We start from the raw sequence: 26,676 nt of genomic DNA on the forward strand, positions 1-26,676 counted from the left end.
GAAATAGAAAGATTCATCATAAAATTTATATGGAATCTGAAGCAACCCCAAATAACCAAATAATCTTTAAAAGGAAGAACAATGCTGAGGTTTCATATTTCCAGATTTTCAAACTTGTTATAAAGCTATTATAGCAATCAAAACAGTGTGATAATGGCATAAAGACAGATGTATGGACTGACAGAAGAGAATAGAAAACCCAGAAATAAGCCCTTTCACATAGGGTCAATTGATTTTCAACAAGGGGATCAAGATCATTCAATGGGGAAAGAATGGTCTTTTCAACCAATTGTGTTGGGGAAACTATATTGGACCTAAGACAATATACAAAATCAAACTCAAAATGGACCAAAGATCTAAACATAAGTGCTAAAACTATACAAGTCTTAGAAGAAAATATAGGAGAAAAGATATATGACATTGGATTGGAGATGTATGTATCTCAATAAAGTGAATATATTAGCGAATATTTATATATTTGCTAATCCCCTTATCTGTGTCTTGTAATTATGTATATTCAAAGATAAAAGGTTTTTTTCCAGAGCTTATTCCATACATTCCATACCTAATCTCTATTCAATAGGTTATTTTCTTTTGCTGGTTATGTGTTTATTGCATTTTACTAAATATGAACTGTTTTGCTGTGAATCCTTTCAATTTGTTTATCTTTATGAAGCTTCCATCAGTAGAAATCATATTGCATTTTTTACCCCCTTGTTATGATAGTCAGTTATGCTTATTACTGACTCATTTTGAACTAAATGTTTACATAGAGTGCAAGGTATGCATTGAGATATTTTGCACACAGATATCTAAATTTCCAGCGCCTTTTCTCAAAAAGTCTGTTCTCTTTCCATTCAAATACCTTTGTGCCATCGTCAAACCAATCAACCATTTATATTTAGGTTTGTTTCTAGACCCGTGTGTGTGTGTGTGTGTGTGTGTGTGTGTGTGTGTGTGTGTGTTTCCAATTCCATGCTTTTGTTTACTCTAGCTTTATTGAAAGTCTTGAAAACAGAAAATCAGGTCATCTGAGTCCTCCAACTTTGTTCTTTGATTTTTCAAAATTGTATTGTCTTTTCTAGTTCCTTCTTTTTTATACAAATTTAGAATCATCTTCTCAATTTTATTTTTAAAAATTCTAATATGATTTGGTTAAAAACGTATGCATTCTGTAGGTCAATTTGGGGAAAATCAGCATTTTAACAATATTTAGTCTTTCTGTCTATAAGCGTGATCCATATCTTAATGAAATTAGGTATTCTATAAACTTTTCATTATTGTTTTTTTATTATTCAGCATACAGATTTTGTACACATTTTGTTACCTTAATAATTAATGGCATTTCAGTTTTATTGCTATGTTAAATGGTACCATTTTATTATAAATTTCAAATTTTTCGTTGCTAGTATGTAAAAATGCAATACATTTTGATACATTGACCTTTTAACTGGCAACATTGCTAAACTCACATATTAGTGGCGGTAGCATTTTTTAGATTCTTAGGGATTTTTAACATAGACAATTATGTTGTCTTCAAATAAATACCACTGTATTTCTTCTTTATGTATTTATTTTTCTTGTCTTATTATGCTGGAAGGAACTTCAAGTATGGTATCAAATAAGACTGAGAAAACAACATAGAGTTGACATTTTTATCTTAGAAAAGAGGTCTTTCACTCTTAGGTATGTTAGTATAGCTCTATGGCAAGAAACACTTTTTGAAGATAAAAACCTTTTCTTTCATTTCTAGCTTGCTGAGGAATTAAAGAGTTCTTCAGCAAATACTTAAAATCCATTTATTCTGTAATGAATTGATGTTTAACTTGGCATATGCATATTCTGCATTTGTTGAGATGGTCATATGGTTTTTCTTCTTTACTCTATCACATTGATTGCATCCACTAATTTTGATATATTATGTTTACCTATTTATTCAATTACAAATATTTTCTAATTTCCCTTGTGTCATTTTCTATGGTGTGCTAGTTATTTAGGAGTATTTTTTCATTTCTAAATATATGGAAATTTTATAGATAGTTTTCTGTTATTGACTAGCAATTTAATTTCATTTTGGTCAGAGACACACTTTTTGTTATTTCAATTATTGTAAATATTTTAAAGTTTATTTTATGACCCAGAATATGGTCTATCTTGATAGATGTTACATGTGCATGCACTTGAAAAAACTGTGTATTCTGATATTCAGTAGATTGTTCTGTAAACATCAATTAGAATAATTAATGTAATGACTTAATAAGGTGAATAACAAATAATGTTCCTAAGGGCTTCCATAATTATCCTGATTTTCTATTTTCCTATTCTATCAATTACTAGATAGAAGTACCGAAGATCTCAACCAAATTTGTGGATTATTTTTTCTGCTTTCAATTCTATCAATTTTCCTCTATAAATTCAAAGCACTACTAATAGGTGCAACAATATGGTTATTATATCTCCTTGATGGATTGAACTCTTCATCATTCTGCAATTAACTTCATTATCCCTAATGATATTCCTATAGTATTAGTATAGCTACTCAAGTTTTCTTTTAGAAGAATACTTGTGAGGTATACTTTTCTTATTTTTTGCTTTGAACCTATCTATCTATAACTTTATATTTAAAACAACTTTCTGTGGACAGCATATAGTTGGGGCTTACTTTTATATCCAATCTGACAATCTCTTTCTTAATTGTAGTGTTTAGAACATTTACATTTAGTACTATTTATATGATGGGTTTAAAATCTAGAGCTTGCTAGTAGCTTTCTATTTGTTCCAACTGTTAATATAATTTTTCTTTTTAACTACATGCATTTAGAATGATGAAGTATATTTCTATTATTTCATTTTGACTACAATATTTGCTTCTTATTTATACCTCATTATCACAGTTTATATTGCAAATAATATTAAGCTCCATGTAGTATGCACACTAGTATATTTACTTTTTTCTCTTCTTTTGCACTATTGTTGTCATATAATGCAACGCACAATAAACCTACCATATCTTGCTAATATTTTTATTTGGAAATTCAATTACATTTAGAGTGATTACAAATAAGAATGAAAATATTTGCTCAATTATTTCTATTTTGACCATTTCTAAATCTCTTTCTTTAGTTCAGATTTCTCTTTGATATTATAGTATTTTTTTAATTTTTTTATTTAAAAAAATTGTGGGTACATTGTAGGTTTATATACTTATGGGGTACATTAAGAATGTCCTTTAGCATTTCTTACAGTGCAGATATAAGTGCTGATAGTGAATTATTCTTAGCATTAGTTTGTCCCCAAAATATTTATTTTCATTTAAAGATTTTTTTTCTGAATATAGTACCCTGGTTTGACATTTTGGTTTCTTTCAATAATGCCATTTTTTTGTTTTCTGGTTTGCATAGTTCTTTTATGAGAAGTTTCCTCTAATTCTTACATTTGCTCTTCTGTCTGTATATGTGTTTTTCTGGATGGCTATCTGTAACTTTGACTCTTTAGCTTTGGTTTTAAGGAGTTTGAATACAATGTGTCCGGTATTGTTTTAATTTTTGTATTTATTCTACATGTATCTCTCTGCATGCTGTTTACCCACTCCCAGTAGCAGACTCTTCTTGCTTGTTACTTTGTGCCTGCTAGGGTGGTTTGAGGAAAGAGGGCAAGCCAACATGGGTAGTTCTCTATTTTTCTAATCCTCATTTGTGTATTAGGAAGGCACGGTATGCCTGTGTCTTTGAGGTGGTATGTTTCTTTGAGGTGTCCCCTCTCTGTGGCAGACAAACTCTGTTTTGATTTTTTGGTGTTCTTTTAAGGGAAAGTGTCCCGTTCTCCTCCAAAGTTAAGACGCTGCCAATGATATTGATATAGTCCCTTTTAAAAATTTTGTACTTATTTTTTAATACATTTTATTTGTATATTAGAGGCTTGCAACATGATATTATAGGATACATATAGATCGTAAAATAATTGTTATAGTGAAGCAGATTAACATATCTAGCATCTGATATAATAGCTTTTTTGTGACAAGAACAGCTAAAACCAACTTATTTTTTATTTAAAAAAACCTCATATAATGCCATTTAATTAACTATGGTTATCATGTTTATTAGATGTTCAGACTTGTTCATTCTACATACCTGCTATTTTGTGCCTTTTGACCTACCTGTCTTCATTTCCTCCCCACCCCATACCCATAGCAACCAGTTTATTATCAACCTGTGTGTATGTTTGAGTATATATATAAAGAACCTGGATCCAGAACCAGCCCCATGGCCAGTGGTAGGGTTGTTATTTTATTTTGCTCTTCCTTCAGTCACAGGAGGTCTTTACTTGTGCCCTGAGGCAACAGGGTTTGCTATCTTTTCCTAGGCAGCCTGCATCTTTTGTATAGTAAGGAATGATCTAGTTAGAGCTCTGTGTATCTCCTGCCATAATGGCAGTCTTTTCTCCAGATTTATTCCACCAAACGAGGCTTTCTCCAGGCCCTATGTGATTCTGAATCTTATTAATAAACTTGGTGGAGGATCACGGAGATGAACCTATATGTGGATGTAAACACCCCCAAAGCTAGCAGAAGGAAATAAATAACTAAATCAAATAACTAAAATCAAATCAGAACTCAATGAAATTGAGACCCAAACTTCCATACAAAGAATCAACAAAGCTGAAAGTTGGTTCTGTACATGGTTCTGTAAATAAGATTGATAGACTGTTAGATATACTCCAAAAGCAAAAAAGAGAGAAGATCAAAATAAGCACAATCAGAAATGACCAATGTAACATTAAAACCAATCCCACAAAAATACAAAAGATCCACAGAAACTATTATCAATACTTCTTTGTATACAAACTAGAAAATCTAAAGGAAATGAGTAAAATCCTGGAAAGACACAAGGACACAATCTCCTAAGCGTGAATCTGGAAGAAATCAAAACCCTGAACAGACTAATATCAAGTTATAAAATTGAAGCAGTAATGAAAAAACCTAGCAACCAAAAAAAAAAAATCCCCAAACAAGATGAATTCACAGCCAAATTCTACCAATTATGCAAAGAAGAACTGGTACCAATTCTACTGTAACTATTCAAAAGAAAAAAAAATCAAGGAGGAGGAGGGACTCCTCCCTAACTTATTCCATGAAGCCAGCATCATCTTGCTACCAAAACTTGTCAAAGATACAACAAACAAAGAAAACCACAGGCCAATACCCCTGATAAACAAAAACACAAAAATCCTCAACAAAATATGGATGGCAATCCAAATTCAGCAGCATATCAAAAAGCTAATTCACCATGATCTAGTAGACTTAGTACATGCGATGCAAGGTTTCTTTGACATGCAAGTCAATAAATGTGATTCACCATATAAACAGAATTAAAAACAAAAACCATATGATCATGTCAACAGATGCAGAAAAAGCTTTCAGTAAAATCCAGTATCACTTCATGATAAAAACACTTAACAACTAGACATTGAAGGAACATACCTCAAAATAATAAGAGCCATCTATGACAAACCCACAGCTAATATCACACGATATGATCAAAACATGGAAGCATTCCCCTTGATAACTTATATGAGAAAAGGATGCTCATTCTCATCATTCCCATTCAACATCATACTGGAAGTGGTAGTCAGATCAGTCAGCCAAGAGAAAGAAATAAAAGGCATCCAAATGGAAAAAAAAAATGAAGTGAGGCTATCTCTCTTGGCAAAAATATATGATTCTGTACCTAGAAAACCCTAAAGATTCATCAAAATGCTCTTAGAACTAATATAACAACTTCACAGAAGTATCAGAATACACAATCAATGTACAAAAATCAGTGGCATTCCCATACACTAATAACATTCAAGCTGAGAGCCAAATCAAGAATGCAATTACATTTACAATAGCCACACAAAAGTAAAATAGGAAGACATCTAATTAAGGAGATTAAAGATCTCTATAAGGGGAAAAACAAAACACTGTTAAAAGGTATTGAAGATGACACAAACAAATGGAAAAGCATTCCATGTTCATGGATTAGAAGAATCAATGTCATTACAATGACCAGACTGCCCAAAGCAATCTACAGATTCAACACTATTCTTATCAAATTACCAACATCATTTTTCACAAAATTAGAAAAAAAAGATTCTAAAATTTATATGGAATGAAAAAGGAATTCAAATAGCCAAAGCAATCCTACTTAAAAACAAAAGTAGAGGCATCACATTACCTGACTTCAAACTGTACTATAGGGCAGGGATACAGTAGCAAAAACAATGTAGAACTGATACTAAAAGCAGACACATAGACCAATCAAAAAGAATGAAGAACCCAGAAATAAAGCTGCACGCCTACAGCCATCTGATCTTCAAAAAAGCAGTCAAAAATAACCAATGAGGAAAGGACTCCCTAGTCAATAAATAATGCTGGGATAGCTGGCTAGCCATATGCAGAAGAATGAAACTGGACCCTTACTTTTCACCATATACAGTAATTAACTCAAGATGGATTAAAAATCTAAATGTGAGTACTCCATCTATGAGAATCCTAGAACAAAACCCAAGAAACATTATTCTGGACACCAGCCTTGGAAAATCAGTTATGACTATGTCCTCAAACGTAATTGCAACAAAACAAAAATTGACAGTGGGATCTAATTAAACTAAAGAGGTTTTGTACAGCAAAAGAAACTATCAACAGAGTACCCCCACCAGAACAGATTCACAACTATGCATCAAAAAAGAATCTTGATTCAGAATCTGCAAGGCACTGAAACAAATTAACAAGCAAAAACCAAATAACCCCATTAAAAATGGGCACGAGAAATGAACAGACACTTCTCAGAAGAAGATATATGAGCAGCCAACAAACATGAAAAAATGCTCAGTGTAACTAATCATCAGAGAAACGTAAATTAAAACCACAATCCCAAACCAGTCAGAATGGGTATTATTATAGTAAAAAACCAACAGATGCTGGCCTCACATGTTCATTGTGGCACTATTCACAATAGCAAAGACATGGAGTCAACCTATGTGCCCATCAGTGTTGGATTGGATACAGAAAATGTGGTACATATGCACCATAGAATACCATGCAGCCATATAAAAGAACAAAATAATATCCTTTGCAGCAATATGGATGCAGCTGAAGGCCATTATTTTAAGCAAATTACTGCAATAATGGAAAGCTAAATACTGCCTGTTATCACTTATAAGCAGGAGCAAAACATTGGATACAAGCAGATGTAAAGATGGCAACAATAGACACTGGATGGGGAAGGAGGGTAAGAGGTAAGAGTTGATAAACCAGGTTCATTATCTGAGTGATGAGAAAATTCATACCCCAAACCTCAGCATCACACAATATACCTAGATAACAAACCTGCACTTATACCCCCGAATATAAATTTTTTAAAAGTTAGAAAACTAATAAAATATTGATGTCCAAGTCCCATCCACCAGAGATTCTTAATTAATTGATCTGAGCAGGGCCCCAGTTATGGGCAATTTTAAAAAATCTACCCAGGTGGTTTCAATGTGCATACAAGATTAAATCAGTCATTGCTCTAATAATTCCAAATGATCCTATAAATCTGAGCAATTATATAAAATAACAAATTTTAGCATATAATTACAATATTTGTAAATATATTATAATCAATTTTTAATATACTTGTTAATCCTACCTTTTACAGTGAAACTAAGCAAAGCTACATTTTTTACACTTGTAGACATATATTCTACCATAGGCCACATCTAAACTGTAGTCACAGATTATTTGAAATCATTATAGTGATTCCATTTTGTGAGCTAAGGAGAGAAATCTCTTTTCCAAGGAGTTAAATCAACCCCTTTAGTCTCTTCTATTTTTATGGTTGGGTAGGCTATCAACTGAGATTCATTTGAATGGTCTGCACAAAATACTAAAAATAATGAGGGTGGTTAAAATATTAAGGACATATATTTCGTTTATATGATTTGGGTTTTCATAACCCAATTCAGTAGATGTTACCAACACATTGTCAGATACATCTAGTACTGTATATCTGGCACATACGTGCTACTCTAAAAGTGGTCTTAAAGAAATAAGTCAGTCTGAGAGTGGTGGCTCACGCCTGTAATCCCAGTATTTTGGGAGGCCGAGGCAGGTGGATCACCTGAGATCAGCCTGGCCAACATGGTGACATCCCGTCTCTACAAAAATGCAAAAATTTGCCGGACATGATGGTGGGTGCCTGTAACCCCAGCTACTCGGGAGGCTGAGGCGGGAGACTCGCTTGAACGTGGAGGCAGAGGTGGAGGCGGAGGTTGCAGTGAGCCAAGATCGCGCTGTTGCACTCCAGCCTGGGTGACAGCGAGACTCCGTCTCAAAAACAAACAAACAAACAACAACAACAGCAACAAACAGAAATAAGTCAAATAGTTTCCAGCAATGTTTCATGAATAGGAACTATCCTCTGAGGTTTTGATTTACAAAAATACACTTTAAATAGAATGTTTTCCATTGTTAAGCAATTGAACTATATAGCAAGTTATTAGTGAGAAAAACACTGAAATGTTGTAGTCAAACTGTAAATAAATTGAGATATAGAAAACTTGAAATATAAACCTTCATATGTAGAAAATCAAATAAACAAAATATAGTAATATTTGGAAATAAAAACATCAAAATAATAAATATACATACATAAAAGTATAATTCCAAGATACCCCAGAATTTACACTATTAAAAAATTAACTGAGAAATGTTATATCTCAATATTATGGAGGTAACTTTAATATTTCAACTTTTCTGTTATAACCCAGTTGGGAGTACAGAGGCTCCTGAGGCCCAGTTCTGAACAGTTTCAAGAAGCAGCTGTAAAACCAGTCTCCCAGCTGGGACTATGCCAAAGAGGATTAAAGAATGAGCAAAAAGGAGAGAAATGTGGTAGATTTTAACTTTCTAAAACACTTTTAGCAAGGCCCAATCCTCCAAATATTTCATAAACTCTGTGGTTTTCCTACAAAAGGATTTAGTTGAAAATACTAATTTGTCATATGATTTGTGACCCTAAAAAGGTAGATTTCTTATGTGTGAATCACTCTAGAAAACTCGGACTTCATGGAACTCAAAAATGTCAAGCAATGCAATTTCTTTATCTAACAATTTATCATCCACTAATTTATATTGCACAAATGTAATTTTCTTTTAAAGATTTTTTTGTTATAGTTTTGCCACATTTTCTAAAGTCAAGTAATTACATTTAACAAATTCATCCGATAATTCCTCTCAGAACTAAAAGATATATTTTGATTCAAACTGCAAACATATTAATGAGAAATGATATGATCTTAAGATGCAAGTTAATTCCATGTAGAACCATTTATATCAAGGACATTTTAATTTTTTTCTCCTAAAGTTCTAATTTAGTAATAGAAAAATACTCTTACCCATAAGTATTGGCTGTTTGCGACAATACGTTCATAGTGCTCTTTATAAAACTTTAAGATTATGTCACATCTATACTATTGGCAAAATAATAGGGAAATTTCAGAGATATCCTCTCCTATCTTTGTTTCATAACCAGAGCAAAGAAGTTCGGATTAAAGTAAACCTGTGTGTCTAAACATGCAGACTTAGGTGCCTGTGGAAGAAGGACCTGGACTTTATGCTGAAGGCACAAGAGAAAATTGTGAGGCTCATAAGAAGCCCAGTCTAGCAAAACAGGGCAATATTTCGTATCATGCTCTGTAGCGCTTGCCTGGAGTTGCCCTGTGGAGGTCACCCTTTTCACGAATAACATGGAAAGATACATGTTAAGTAGAATTTAAGGACTCAAACTCTGTTCCTAGGAAGAAATACTAATGTTGTATAAATAATGAATCTCTGTTCTTTAAAATTAAATAATAAAGGAATGAAGATGTTGATGACTTGGGAAAATATGTGAAGAGGAAGGTCCGATCAGAAATCTATCAGACAATGATATTTACCAACACACTCACAGGCAGAGTAGATTTGACAGGTCTGGGTTTCAGTGTTTTTTCCCATTTATGTCTTACCACCCAATGTGTGCCCTCCTGGAACCTACTTTTTTGATACAAGAAGTTGATGTGGAAAACAAAGAGAACAATGCTATGGTTAGTACACATGTAACAACTTTGCTTTGCTAGAATTTATTTGAAAATGTATCTGAACAAAGGAATAATTTGAAGAAAAGCAAAAGGTAACTAAAAAGTAAATTTGAATTAAGTATTTAAAATGATCAGTTAGAAAATATAAAAGAATAAATCAGAAAACAGTTTTTCATCCTGGGTGGATCTAAATTAGTAGCTTGCAGTATAAATAAGTCAGAATACCTAACATTAGAGTCATGTGTTTACATAATACTGAATACTTTCATGTATGATTTATTTGAGTGTTCTTGGGTTTGTTTTGTTGCTATTTAATGTCGTCTCTGTTTATACACTACACTGTGAGCTCCATATCAGCACCTGAGAGGATTCCTGCAACACAGTGGGTTCTCAATAATTATTCACTAAATGAATAAAAGAATGAATTTCTCCTCTATATAGGTTAACATATTTTTCTCTATAAATTACCAGATAATAACTGTTAAGCTTTATGGGCTAAATAAGATCTCTATATATGTCCATTTATAAATTAAAATATAAAATATAAATTAAGCTAAAGTATAAAATATATAAAATGTAAAAACTATTTTTAGCCCAAGATCTGTAAAAACAGACCATGGACTAGATTTAGCCAGATATAGTTTGCTAATCTCTGCTGTATATATTAAACAGATCTTAATGTGATTTATAAGATTCCGTTATAATTTTCTAAGTTCCTTTTCAGTGATACATTATAGCTGACTCTTATGAGCTCAATGGATCATATTGCCAAACATTGTATATCTGGTCTTTGTGGTGTGTGCATCTGTGGGTGTGTGCATGTGTGTGTGTGTGCATGTGTACTTCATGAGCCTGTTTATCCTCACGCCATGGGTTTGGCTTCAGTTAAAAAAATAAAACAGAGACTATATTTAAATTTGCCAGATAAAATTTAGACATCCACGTTAAATTCGAAGTTTAGGTAAAAATAAACAAATATTTTAAAATTATAAGCATGTCCCATTCAATATTTGGAAAATATTTATCTGCAAATTATTTATTTATCTGAAATTGAAGCTTAACCGAGCATTTTCTAAATCTGGCAAATCTACTTGTATTTATTTAGAAATCATTTGAAGAACAATGACAAAATTTCCATTTCAAAATAGAATTTAATTTGTCTATTTTTAATGATAGTTTGTGTTATTTTTTTCTTATCGTTAAAGTGATAACTATTTCTTTTAAAAATGTATATTAAAGATAAGTTCTGTCTCTTTGGCTACGTCAGTCATGCTGTTCATTTAATCTATGTTGACATTATTATTACAACAATAACTGAGGACTTACTCTGTTCTAGGCAGTGAGTTATGTGCTTTATTCAATTTTTCCTCATTTATTATGCATAAAACCCCCAATTACATAGATGAAGAAACTAAGAATCAAAGAGTTAAAAATAAAACATCAACAAAAGTTTTAGGAAAGAATGTCAAAAAGATTATAATTAGCAAGCGATGGGATTACTATTTCTTCACAATCTTATTTTATATTCAAATTATATCAGGAACCCATCTAATTGGTTATGCAACAGAGTTTTATATCACTACACATTGTCCTTCTAGAAATTATTTATGCCTTTGGAACATTACTAGATCATTATCTCTATATCTTTTTCTCTCTGATGATGTTACTAGTTTACCTTGTGTTTTTAAGGAGAACAATTGTGTCTTACTATGTGTATGGTGTATGCCCAACAGTATTTAACTCAGTCTCTTACCTATATGGATTAAAAGTATATTTGGTGAACAATTTACTAGCATTGAATAATTAATAATGGTAGGTTAATAATTAATGATGTGGTTGTTTAGTATATGTGTTGAAAGAATGCAAAGGATATGACTTGTTTATATTAAAATCTTCTATTTTGAAACTAAAATTAACAGCAAGATACCGAAAACTCCAAAGGGAGTACCTTTTATGTGTCAATAAACAGGTGGCTAGGCACTGAAAAATTAGAGGAATTACAAGAATAACACAGACTTGCTCTTCTGTATTATTTGTTTTTCAGAGAAAGACAGACGACACACACCATAGTATAACATTTCCAGTGGTGGTAAATGCGATGAAGAAATTTAAAGCAAGATAGTGGGTGAAAAGTTCAAGTGGGGGATATATTTTATATAGAAAAAATTTAATGACAATTCTAATAAAGTGATATGTGAACAGATATATGAAGAAAATAAGAAAGCAAGATATTCAGGTATTTAAAAAATATTTCAGGCAGAAGAAACTTCTAGTACAAAACCTGAGCTGCATGTATACTTGAGATATTCCAGGAAGAGACATTACTATTTCTAAGTCTGGCAGGAGATGATGATGCCATAGACTGCAGAGGTAGCGGTGGAGCTGGAGAGCAGCGGTGGGATTCTGAATCTATTTCAGAAGAGTTGTCAACATACTTTTCTCATGGCTTAAATGTGGGGTGTTAGAGAAAGAAAGAGGTCAATAAGGATGCCGGGTAATTCTGATTATGCAGGAAAATGTGGTTGCCATTTAATGATATTGGAAAGACTTGAGACGCAAGGTTACGGGTAGTCAAATTTGGATTTTTTAAAGTTGAAGTAATAATTTAGTGATCTGATTTTCTCATATATCAAAGAAGGTTAGAAATCATTTGCTTAAGACTCTCGTAGGAAGTTAAGAAATTGTTTGGATAAAGGAATATATGATTTAGAGAAGAGTTTGGGGCTGGAAATACTAAGTTGTTACTCAGTGATTACAGGTGATACCTGAAGTCATAAAACAGGGACCTGGGGAATGAATACAGTAAAGTATAAAGAAGGACCAAAAACTAGGACATTCTAATTTTACAATTTATGAATGCAAGTATCATTAAGCAAAAAAGAATAAGTAGGTAGGAAAATAAACAAGAATGTGATATTTTGGAAATTAATTAAGAAGGGGCTTTAAAGGAGGGAGGGGGCATGATGAATGCTGCCAAATGCTGCTGCTAGGATGAGTGATATAAAGAGAGAGGAGCAATCGCATGATTTGTAAACTTGGAGGTGGTCCAGCAATTTTTCTGGATAGTTTGTGATTTTCATTAAAAAAGAGAAGGGGTCATATGGTCAAAGAGCACATCTACTAATTCTCCTGGTTTACTGGGAGACAGGAGAGGTAACAGATGTGTGGATCCCTCATGCACACTTATTCTAAGGTAATTCCCAGATGTCTAGTAGGGGTGAATATTATATACCATGTGAAGCGGTCTGATTCTTGGCTTTGAAATTTTATGTTGCTTTAAGAAAGCACTAGCTCTTCTCCTGATATGAACAAGGACAGGACACAATAAGAATATATTTTGACAGAACTTTGGCTGAAAGCCAATCTTCCTAACTCAGCTTTAATGGTTGGAAGTAGCACCAGCTTTTTCCCTGGAGTGATCTGTGGGCTGGAATCCAAGCCTTGGGCTTATAACTGTGTAATGTAGAAAACTGGCAGCAAGATTTCCCACAAACATGAGGAGACATGGTTGGAAAAGCTTCAGACTCTCCACTGGCATGATCGAGAAGGCTGAATCTCAGCTTTGGAGAGGCTTAAGATTAAATGCCTCATTCACTGGAGCTTATGTGGTTTTCACGGGACTTCGCCAAACCCATTCCTTTGCTGAGTGACCAGTCTACAGGAGATCAGTCAGGGTCAGGTTAACTCAAGGTGGGACAAAACCAGATTAGATTGGATTCAAGAGAGAAGGGATGAGCTGGGCGTAGAATTAAGGAGAATAGATCACACTTACCAATGTAAATATAAATTTATTATGTGGAAAAAATTAAGTTTGTTAGAAATATCATGGATTTGGACAGCACCCAAATAATAATATCTTAATTCTGTTCTAGAACATGAGAAAACATTTAATACATTTGAATCCATTTTTCTCAGATTTTCCCTGCCCAGGTTTGCATTGTGCTATAAGAATTTATAATTGTGTCCTGTTTCAAAACCAAGTTAATATTAGCTTTAACATTAGCTTTAATAATATCTCATTCCCTTTGTATTTTATTTTTCCTGATAACTCGTAGATGATACATTTGTTACAAATCAATAACTTTTTAAATAATAACAGTAAGAAGGAACAAACTAGTCTTACGATATCTCATTTTGTAAGAAAAAATAATAATGTAGACATATGCATAAGAAAAAGGCTGGAAAGTATAACCATATTTTAATGACTAGAAACTATATTTATTAAAACGATCCTGGTTGTAGAATAACTATTTTAAAAAGATAACAGTTATTGCACAACATAATTGATAAATCTAACTGAAAATTAGCCAGACCACACTATATAATCTGTATTTAAAATGTTGTGAAACAAGAAGGAAGCAGATACTGGAAAGAAACTAACAGGTGTAACCCCTACTATGTGCCAGGCCCTAGTAGATTAATTTAATCAAGTCACAAGTCTGGGATACAGCTATAATTAAATTGACCTACTTTTGTCATTGGGCATCTTTGTCTTTGTGATTTTGAAAAAAAATACACCCAAACTCCTTGATTAATTGCCAATTTAAAAATCATAATTGCTTCACCTATTTGTTTTCTTGCTCTTTTGTTTCCTCATGGTTTCTCTCCTGCTCTAAGACTCTTCAGCCTCTTAGAGTCATTTTTGTAGAGATTACATTGAATCATTTATTAAATTGTGTTTTTAAACTTTCAAAATATGCTCATTAGTGCTAAATTTATTTCACTCAGCAAAACCCATTGGCAGTAATATTAAAATAAAATAAACATTGAGTGTGAGCTATGGCAATTTGGAAATTCATAAAAGTGTTATTTTCTTTCCTTTTGTTTCTCAGAGGCTGTATGTTAAATTCTTAAGGGAGATTGCTGCTAACACTTATAAAACTGAGGTTGGAGCTGCAAAAGTAATGGAGATATTGCTCCATAGTAATGGAGCAACAACTACCATTGCAAACTGGAAAACCAGGTGGCAGTGCTATTAACCCAGTCTTAGCTTGTCCCTAGATATGGCTGGGAATAACAGTCAGTGGAGAACATACTTAATTAACTTTCCATCTAGTAGAGTATAAGGCAGCATACTGAAAATATAACCGGAGCACAGAGAAAGAGGTATTGGATGTTGAATGGGGCGAATCAGTTAAGATCTTAGAGGTATACTGTATGCACTCTGTCTAAAACCCATCCTCTTCCTAAAGTCACTCAACTATCAGCACATTTTCCCCTATGCCTGTGCAAAACATCTATTTTCAGAATAGGCTACCCAACTACATTCCTATTTAGGGATTCAATGTATATCGAAAAGAGGTTTATAGGATGTCTGTTGGCCTTGAGAACAAAAACCTACACCTGAAAACAAACGTTTCACTTATTAAGCTCAACAAATACATTTTACTTATTTAATTTTTGAGACAACATTATATAATTTAGTGAACTTTTCTTTAAAAATGATTAAGTGCAATAATTGTTTTAGACACTAGTATATATATATATATATATATATTGCTCTGTAATAAGCACATCAGTAGAAAATAATGAGAGACAGAAAACAAACACCAACAATGGCAGGATTACATGTTTATGCTTTTTAAATGGGGATATGGAACATAAAAGGACCTTTATATATTTCTATGCTCTCAGGACAAAAACATAGACCTATTCTTATATGTAAAAAAAGAATAGAAGCTGTTTCTGACCACTCCTAATTTTTACATTTGCTTTGTGATCTCTGACCATACCTGTGCTCATCTTACCCAGAGCAGGAGAGGAGTAGAAGGAAATAATTCTCTGACAGATATAGGTAATAGGGTGCTTTGTTCGAAACATTTTAAGTGAAATATTGGATAGAGGAATTGTAATTGTTTTTTCAATTTTGTTTTTTATGATTTTTAGGGTTTTCTAAATTATACACATAAACATATTATCCATTAGAAAATAAACAAAATACTTTAAAACAATAATAATTATAAAATATATAACTTTATACATTTTAGACAATATTTTTAATATTAAATAAAACATGTACACATTTTTTACATTCTTATTTTTACTACCACGCAGTAAGAATAAATTACTTATCAAATATAATAGCTACTTAGCTATTTATTTTCAAACAACAGTTGATGTCATCTTTGTAGAAAAATAAGAATATATATTATTGTTTTCTCTTTAAAATATTATATTTGAATGTGCTACTTTATGTAAAAGTAAAGACAAAATGGCAAGGCCACTCAAATCAATTTTCATGTGTATTTTAGTTTTCTTCTCTAGGTAAATTTAAGCTATTTAAGTGCGTGGCTATATTGTGTATTTCATCAACATTCACCACAGAATATATAGGTCTAGGCAAATAATAATTACTCATTTACATACAGTGTAAAACTAAATTGTGTATATGTATTACTAATTAACTCAATTAACATTAGTCAAGAATTGTGAGAGTAACCCTATTCCATGTACAGTTTCCACTATTTACCTAACAAGTACTCAATTTAATATTTATGGAGGCACAGAAAGATGGAAAATGAGTTAATATATGTACACATTTTGAGTGCTGGGCACACCGCAAGCACTTTAGCAACATCAGCTGTTTTTTTTTTTTCTCACAATTTTGTGTTCATCCACATACACTAGTTATGGGTCTTTTTTAAATTTTATTATTATTATACTTTAAGTTTTAGGGTACATGTGCACAACGTGTAGGTTTGTTACATATGTATACATGTGCCATGTTGGTGTGCTGCACCCATTAACTCATCATTTAGCATTAGGTATATCTCCCAGTGCTATCCCTCCCCCTTCCCCCCACCCCACAACAGTCCCCGGTGTGTGATGTTCCCCTTCCTGTGTCCATGTGTTCTCATTGTTCAATTCCCACCTATGAGTGAGAACATGCAGTGTTTGGTTTTTTGTCCTTGTGATAGTTTGCTGAGAATGATGGTTTCCAGCTTCATCCATGTCCCTACAAAGGACATGAATTCATCATTTTTTATGGCTGCATAGTATTCCATGGTGTATATGTGCCACATTTTCTTAATCCAGTCTATCATTGTTGGACATTTGGGTTGGTTCCAAGTCTTTGCTATTGTGAATTGTGCCACAACAAACATACGTGTGCATGTTTCTTTATAGCAGCATGATTTACAATCCTTTGGGTATATACCCAGTAATGGGATGGCTGGGTCAAATGGTATTTCTAGTTGTAGATCCCTGAGGAATCACCACACTGACTTCCACTATGGTTGAACTAGTTTACAGTCCCACCAACAGTGTAAAAGTGTTCCTATTTCTCCACATCCTCTCCAGCACCTGTTGTTTCCTGACTTTTTAATGATTGCCATTCTAACTGGTGTGAGATGGTATCTCATTGTGGTTTTGATTTGCATTTCTCTGACCACCAGTGATGATGAGCATTTTTTATGTGTTTTTTGGCTGCATAAATGTCTTCTTTTGAGAAATGTCTGTTCTTATCCTTTGCCCACTTTTTGATGGGGTTGTTTGTTTTTCTTCTTGCAAATTTGTTTGAGTTCATTGTAGATTCTGGATATTAGCCCTTTGTCAGATGAGTAGGTTGCAAAAATTTTCTCCCGTTCTGTAGGTTGCCTGTTCACTCTGATGGTAGTTTCTTTTGCTGTGCAGAAGCTCTTTAGTTTAATTAGATCCCATTTGTCAATTTTGGCTTTAGTTGCCATTGCTTCTGGTGTTTTAGACATGAAGTCCTTGCCCATGCCTATGTCCTGAATGGTATTGCCTAGGTTTTCTTCTAGAGTTTTTATGGTTTTAGGTCTAACATGTAAGTCTTTAGTCCATCTTGAATTAATTTTTGTATAAGGTGTAAGGAAGGGATCCAGTTTCAGCTTTCTACATATGGCTAGCCAGTTTTCCCAGCACCATTTATTAAATAGGGAATCCTTTCCCCATTGCTTGTTTTTCTCAGGTTTGGCAAAGATCAGATAGTTGTAGATATGCGGCGTTATTTCTGAGGGCTCTGTTCTGTTCCATTGGTCTATATCTCTGTTTTGGTACCAGTACCATGCTGTTTTGGTTACTGTAGCCTTGTAGTATAGTTTGAAGTCAGGTAGCGTGATGCCTCCAGCTTTGTTCTTTTGGCTTAGGATTGTCTTGGCAATGCGTGCTCTTTTTTGGTTCCATATGAACTTTAAAGTAGTTTTTTCCAATTCTGTGAAGAAAGTCATTGGTAGCTTGATGGGGATGGCATTGAATCTATAAATTACTGTGGGCAGTATGGCCATTTTCACGATATTGATTCTTCCTACTCATGAGCACGGAATGTTCTTCCATTTGTTTGTATCCTCTTTTATTTCATTGAGTAGTGGTTTGTAGTTCTCCATGAAGAGGTTCTTCACATCCCTTGTAAGTTGGATTCCTAGGTATTTTATTCTCTTTGAAGCAATTGTGAATGGGAGTTCACTCATGATTTGGCTCTCTGTTTGTTATTGTTGTATAAGAATGCTTGTGATTTTTGCACATTGATTTTGTATCCTGAGACTTTGCCGAAGTTGCTTATCAGCTTAAGGAGATTTTGGGCTGAGACAATGGGGTTTTCTAGATATACAATCATGTCATCTGCAAACAGGGACAATTTGACTTCCTCTTTTCCTAATTGAATGCCTTTTATTTCCTTCTACTGCCTGATTGCCCTGGCCAGAATGTCCAACACTATGTTGAATAGGAGTGGTGAGAGAGGCCATCCCTGTCTTGTGCCAGTTTTCAAAGGGAATGCTTCCAGTTTTTGTGCATTCAGTATGATACTGGCTGTGGGTTTGTCATAGATAGCTCTTATATTTTTGAGATACGCCCCATCAATACCTAATTTATTGAGAGTTTTTAGCATGAAGCGCTGTTGAATTTTTTCAAAGGCCTTTTCTGCATCTATTGGTATAATTGTGTGGTTTTTTTCTTTGGTTCTGTTGATATGCTGGATTATGTTTATTGATTTTCGTATGTTGAACCAGCCTTGCATCCCAGGGATGAAGCCCACTTGATCATGGTGGATAAGCTTTTTGATATGTTGCTGGATTCAGTTTGCCAGTATTTTATTGAGGATTTTTGCATCAATATTCATCAGGGATATTGGTCTAAAATTATCGTTTTTTATTGTGTCTCTGCCAGGCTTTGGTATCAGGATGATGCTGGCCTCATAAAATGAGTTAGGGAGGATTCCCTCTTTTTCTATTGATTGGAATAGTTTCAGAAGGAATAGTACCAGCTCCTCCTTGTACCTCTGGTAGAATTTGTCTGTGAATCCATCTGGTCCTGGAATTTTTTTGGTTGGTAAGCTATTAATTATTGCTTCAATTTCAGAGCCTGTTATTGGTCTATTCAAAGATTCAACTTCTTCCTGGTTTAGTCTTGGGAGGGTGTATGTGTCGAGGAATTTATCCATTTCTTCTAGATTTTCTAGTTTATTCCCATAGAGGTGTTTATAGTATTCTCTGATGATAGTTAGTAGTTCTGTGGGATCGGTGGTGATATCCTCTTTGTCATATTTTATTGCATCTAATTGATTCTTCTCTCTTTTCTTCTTTATTAACCTTGCTAGCAGTCTATCAATTTTGTTGATCTTTTCAAAAAACCAGCTCCTGGATTCACTGATTTTTTGAAGGGTTTTTTGTGTCTCTATTTCCTTCAGTTCTGCTCTGGCCTTAATTATTTCTTGCCTTCTGCTAGCTTTTGAATGTGTTTGCTCTTGCTTCTCTAGTTCTTTTAATTGTGATGTTAGGGTGTCAATTTTAGATCTTTCCTGCTTTCTCTTGTGGGCATTTGGTGCTATAAATTTCCCTCTACACACTGCTTTGAATGTGTCCCAGAGATTCTGGTATGTTATATCTTTGTTCTCGTTGGTTTCAAAGAACATCTTTATTTCTGCCTTCATTTCCTTATGTACCCAGTAGTCATTCAGGAGCAGGTTGTTCTGTTTCCATGTAGTTGAGCGGTTTCGAGTGAGTTTCTTAATCCTGAGTTCTAGTTTGATTGCACTGTGGTCTGAGAGACAGTTTGTTATAATTTCTGTTCTTTTACATTTGCTGAGGAGTGCCTTACTTCCAACTATGTGGTCAATTTTGGAATAAGTGTGGTGTGGTGCTGAGAAGAATGTATATTCTGTTGATTTGGGGTGGAGAGTTCTGTACATGTCTATTAGGTCCCCTTAGTGCAGAGCTGAGTTCAATTCCTGGATAGCCTTGTTAACTTTCTGTCTCATTGATCTGTCTAATGTTGACAGTGGGGTGTTAAAGTCTCCCATTATTATTGTGTGGGAGTCTAAGTCTCTTTGTAGGTCACTTAGGACTTGCTTTATGAATCTGGGTGCTCCTGTATTGGGTGCATATATATTTAGAATAGTTAGCTCTTCTTGTTGAATTGATCCCTTTACCATTATGTAGTGGCCTTCTTTGTCTCTTTTGAGCTTTGTTGGTTTAAAGTCTGTTTTATCAGAGACTAGGATTGCAACCCCTGCCTTTTTTTGTTTTCCATTTGCTTGGTAGATCTTCCTCCACCCCTTTATTTTGAGCCTATCTGTGTCTCTGCACGTGAGATGGGTTTCCTGAATACAGCACACTGATGAGTCTTGACTCTTTATCCAATTTGCCAGTCTGTGTCTTTTAATTGGAGCACTTAGCCCATTTACATTTAAGGTTAATATTGTTATGTGTGAATTTGATCCTGTCATTATGATGTTAGCTGGTTATTTTGCTCGTTAGTTGATGCAGTTTCTTCCTAGCCTTGATGGTCTTTACAATTTGGCATGTTTTTGCAGTGGCTGGTACCAGTTGTTCCTTTCCATGTTTAGTGCTTCCTTCAGGAGCTCTTTTATGGCAGGCCTGGTGGTGACAAAATCTCTCAGCATTTGCTTGTCTGTAAAATATTTTATTTCTCCTTCACTTATGAAGCTTAGTTTGGCTGGATATGAAATTCTGGGTTGAAAATTCTTTTCTTTAAGAATGCTGAATATTGGCCCCCACTCTCTTCTGGCTTGTAGAGTTTCTGCCGAGAGATCCGCTGTTAGTCTGATGGGCTTCCCTTTGTGGGTAACCCAACCTTTCTCTCTGGCTGCCCTTAACATTTTTTCCTTCATTTCAACTTTGGTGAATCTGACAATTATGTGTTTTGGAGTTGGTCTTCTTGAGGAGTATCTTTGTGGCATTCTCTGTGTTTCCTGAATTTGAATGTTGGCCTGCCTTGCTAGATTGGGGAAGTTCTCTTGGATAATATCCTGCAGAGTGTTTTCCAGCTTGGTTCCATTCTCCCCATCACTTTCAGGTACAGCAATCAGATGTAGATTTGGTCTTTTCACATAGTCCCACATTTCTTGGAGGCTTTGTTGATGTCTTTTTATTCTTTTTTCTCTAAAGTTCTCTTCTCACTTCATTTCATTCATTTCATCTTCCATCGCTGATACCTTTTCTTCCAGTTGATCACATCGGCTACTGAGGGTTGTGCATTCATCATGTAGTTCTCGTGCTGTGTTTTTCAGCTCCATCAGGTCCTTTAAGGACTTCTCTGCATTGGTTATTCTAGTCATCCATTCGTCTAATTTTTTTTCAACGTTTTTAACTTCTTTGCCATTGGTTCGAACTTCCTCCTTTAGCTCAGAATAGTTTGATCTTCTGAAGCCTTCTTCTCTCAACTTGTCGAAGTCATTCTGCATCCAGCTTTGTTCCGTTGCTGGTGAGGAGCTGCAATCCTTTGGAGGAGGAGAGGTGCTCCGATTTTTAGAGTTTCCGGTTTTACTGCTCTGTTTTTTCCCCATCTTTGTGGTTTTATCTACCTTTGGTCTTTGATGACGGTGATGTACAGATGGGTTTTTGGTGTGGATGTCCTTTCTGTTTGTTAGTTTTCCTTCTAACAGTCAGGACCCTCAGCTGCACGTCTGTTGGAGTTTGCTGGAGGTCCACTCCAGACCCTGTTTGCCTGGGTATCCGCAGCGGTGGTTGCAGAACAGCGGATATTGGTGAACCGCAAATGCTGCTGCCTGATCATTCCTCTGGAAGTTTTGTCTCAGAGGAGTATCCGGCCGTGTGAGGTGTCAGTCCACCCCTACTGGGGGGTGCCTCCCAGTTAGCCTACTTGGGGGTCAGGGACCCACTTGAGGAGGCAGTCTGCCTGTTCTCAGATCTCAAGCTGTGTGCTGGGAGAACCATTACTCTCTTCAAAGCTGTCAGACAGGGACATTTAAGTCTGCAGAGGTTATTGCTGTGTTGTGATTGTCTATGCCCTGCCCCCAGAGGTCAACATTAGGTGTTATTGCCACCAAAGTGACCTCCCTGAAGTTGCACAGCTGCTGGGTAAAAGAATGGCGGGAATCCTCAGGTTCTTTTCTGCCAAACATCTCTTTCCATCATGCCCTGATTCCCAGATGCAAAAACATCAGGGAAGTCTTTACACTGTGGTAAAGGTCTTCCCAAAACTTTTATTAGTCTGCTTGTAGAGATGAGAAATATCAGCCTCCTCTTAGAAGTTATCCATACTGTAAACAAGGGTACCGATATTTGTTTACCATATGCCCCACCTGTTAAATCATATTTCTATATTTTTTCCTATATGTTTCCTGATATGAAGGAGTACTCTAGAAATTCAGACTTCTAGGGGAAGGGATTTGAGGCCTTCTGGTGTTTTTTGTTTCAGTGACTCAACAGGCTGTACTCTTTGGTCAATAATTCAGATGATGATCAGTACAAACCCCTTATATAGGCAAAGTAGATGCAAACATAACCAGATGGTGCAAAATTTGTTTCTCTATGTTTCTCCAATTGCTTTTCTCACAGGATTAGGTCTCCCAAATCCATATTCATGGAAGAATTTATAGTTGAAGCTCTCCCCCTACTCAAATATTTCAAGTAGGTGTCAGGCTAAACATTGCAGGATTGTTCTTGCCTCTTTTATGACATTTCAGTAGGGAAAAATCAATTTTAACCCTGCCTATTTATTTATCAAGAAAGAATTTTGTAGTAAAAGTCTGATTTTAATATTTCTCACAGGGATTTCAATACTCTGTCATTCCAGTGTACTCTGGCAGTGCCCAGCACGTATCATGACATATTTTGTTTCGTTTATTTACGTTTTCATCTACCTCATTTTACTTTGAGCCCCTTGAGGGCTGAGACCCAATCTTTTTTGTTTTAATTTTTTTTTGTAACCTCAGCATCAACAATGCTCAGTCTGGGTCTGGCACTTATTTATTCAATGAAGGCATCACAAAGTTTGCACAAATAGAGCTGCAAAATTCACCTTATTACAGCTTACTATATTGTTGCTCAGGTGAAGCTGGATATGCAGCATTAGATACCTCAAGACTATGTTAGGAGAAATCTTCAATAATGCCACCAAGGAAGGATCTTAGTCTTGTGTTTTCAAATATTTGAGAGAAATTCTCCAACTCTTTCTCAACTTTGAAACTATTTGGCTTTCATTAAATATTGGTGAGACATTAAAACCATTTCCAATATCCCAGGAACAATAAATAAATAAATAAATAAATAAATAAATAAATAAAGCAGAACATGGAGTGGAGGTATATGGCATTAAGAGAGATGGGATTTATGGGGTAAGAAATAGCCAACTTTTTTTTCTCTACTCTTGTTGTTTCTTCCTTGCAGAAAACTTACATCAAATATAAAAAAAATCTGAAATAAGCTATCATAACATCACCAAAATAACTCAACTTTAAACAATTAGGTTTTTTTGTAGAAAAAAAGAGACCTCAGCCGGGTGCAGTGGCTCATACCTACAGTCCCAGCATGTTGGGAGGCAGAGGTGGGCACATCGCCTGAGGTGGGGAGTTCGAGACCAGCCTGACCAACATGAAGAAACCCCATCTCTACTAAAAATACAAAATTAGTAAGGCATGGCGGCACATGCCTGTAATCCCAGCTACTGGGGAGGCTGAGGCAGAAGAATTGCTTGAACCTGAGAGGGGGAGGTTGTAGTGAGCTGAGACCATGCCACTGCACTCCAGCCTGGGCAATAGGGCAATAAGAGTGAAACTCTGTCTCAAAAAAAAAAAAAAAAAAAAAAAAAAAAAGCTCAGTTTTGTTTAATGAATATTTATTGAAACTTTTTCTGTGCTAGGTACTGCGCCATGAGTGTAGTAGCCAACAAAGAAGACATAGTCTTTTAATATAATAACATACACATTGTGTTTATTTTGGAATCAAGGTATATAAGATATGAATATTCCATGTTCTCAGTACAATTAAGAGTAAAGCAGATTGCTACATCAAAATGAGATTGGCAAAAGCTATGCTAAAAGAATTAATTTTTAGGTACTGCAGATAGAAAGACTTATGACTTATCTGTAATTGGTATGCAAGAACTTAGAAAATAAAGAAACCATCTCAAAACAGAAGTGATGGGACATGGAACATTTCAGCAACACAGCAAATGGAGCAGAACCAACATGACCCCCAAACAAACAGCCATGTTTGCATTGACACTTCTAGCTATAGCTTAAGTGAGGAGTAATCTGAACCCAGTTCTACAAGCACAATTTATATTATTGGTATATTATCTTTTTAAATTAAAGGCTTAGTGTACATATATATATATTTCATTTGGAGATATAGCCTGAATCATTCTCAATTGATATAATTAAATTAATAACCAGACACAAGCCAAGTAGGTATTATTAAATGTTAATATCTCTAGTAGGTTACCCTCAAAATTCTGCTGCCTAGAGTAAACAGATTAGGTAAACAGGACTCTCTACAAAACGATAAAATGGTTGTCAACAATAGTTGTACATCAAAGTTACCTGAAGAGTTTTTAAGAAGAGAAAGAAATAAGTGCCTGGGTACCAGTCCTAAAGATTTCTGAAATTCTAAATCATCGGCCTAGGATGTGCCCTCCTTTTTTTTTTTTTTTTGACAGAGTCTCACTCTGTCGCCCAGGCTGGAGTGCAGTGGCGCAATCTTGGCTCACTGCAACCTCTGCCTCCCAGGTTCACGCCATTCTCCTGCCTCAGCCTCCCAAGTAGCTGGGACTACAGGTGCCCTCCACCACGCCCGGCTAATTTTTTGTATTTTTAGTAAGAGATGGGGTTTCACCGTGTTAGCCAGGAAGGTCTCGATCTCCTGACCTCATGATCTGCCTGCCTCGGCCTCCCAAAGTGCTGGGATTACAGGCGTGAGCCACCACGCCCGGCCTTTTCAAAAACCTCTCTAAGTGATACAGATACACAACTAAGTCTGAAAGCCGCCGAAATATGCTCTTCCTAGCAAGGTTTATTCTATGTTAATGTCACATGTTACCCTTTCTATTGAAAAACACAAATTTAGGTGACTCACTTCTAACTGCTTAGGTGAACAAGCTATCTTCAGGGGAGAAATTTTAAGTAAATATTGCTACTTATAAATATATACTGTATTTCTTATTTATTTATTTATTTATTTATTTATTTATTTATTTATTTTGAGATGGATTCTCACTCTGTCGGCAGGCTGGAGTACAGTGAGCTGAGATTGGTGTTTCACCATATTGGCCAGGATGGTCTTGATCTCTTGACCTCGTGATCTGCCCACCTTGGCCTCCCAAAGTGCTGGGATTACAGGCGTGAGCTACCGCGCCCGGCCCAAATACTGTATTTCTTAAAGCAAGCACATTATTATTCCTTCTAAAATACTTTATTAGACTTGCCTTCGAATCACTATATGCACAAAAATTATGAACACTCATTTATTTTAAGATATTTGGGATGGCTTTGCAACCAAGCTCACCCTAGTTTTCCATTTTGTATTCTGGCAATGGTGTCAAGTATATTTCACCTGACTGTCCAGAAGATTTTTACTACCCTTTTGACATCCTAGTGATGCTTTACAAATATTTTCTAGTGTATTCAAGTATTAGTTGTATTGCTGGGTGGGGGGGCAGTTAATGTATCATAGTCCTCAGCTTTTCTACAAAAAATAGAAGGCACCCCTCTTTCTTCTTCGACCAGCTCTAACGTTCTGCAGGTAGCACAGCAAAGAATAGGAACAGGTATCAAATGATGTGGAGGAGGCAGCTCTTACTGACCCAGAATTTTTCAATGTTGCCATTAGCAATAATGATTCTAAAAAGAAATAATACTTATAAACATATACTCATTATTACAGACTTCACTAATTAAGACTGAGACGTTAAAATCTCTGAGGTTTTACTCTAATTGACATTGTTCAGCAGTGGCAATTAAAATCAGCCATTCCAAAGAAACCAGACTGACCGAAGTTCAATTAAACTTTAAAAGAAAGGAAACTCTGGGTGTTTAGCCAGTTCTGAAGCACTTCCCTACTATGATGAATAAAATAGTGCCTCAGAATCACTTCAAATAAAATTGATAAGAGCTAAGCGTTAAAGTTTCACCCCAAAAGTAAGTCTTCAATATATTTTTGCCCTAAGTATGATAGAATAAGCCAATTTGTATTTAATGAGGAGATACCAAGAATAGTTAAAGAAAAAAAAATAGGTCATAATTCTCCCCTGTTAAAGATACAGTGTTAGACTACCTCCTAATTAGCCCATGACATTTTCTTAAAGGCAAGTGATGAATCTAGGCGTACAAGTGTCCAATTGTACCACATAACTTTG

The 26,676-nt window shown here is 34.9% G+C and overlaps 1 protein-coding gene across 2 annotated transcripts in view; it reads left to right on the forward strand.

The window, feature by feature from the left end:
* The window catches only part of LRRTM4 (leucine rich repeat transmembrane neuronal 4), a 794,625-nt gene that overhangs the window by 279,621 nt on the left and 488,328 nt on the right, over window positions 1-26,676 (forward strand). The window lies entirely within an intron of this gene.

The sequence above is a fragment of the Pan troglodytes genome, chromosome 12 (assembly GCF_028858775.2).
Source record: "Pan troglodytes isolate AG18354 chromosome 12, NHGRI_mPanTro3-v2.0_pri, whole genome shotgun sequence".
Taxonomy (NCBI): Eukaryota; Metazoa; Chordata; class Mammalia; order Primates; family Hominidae; genus Pan; species Pan troglodytes.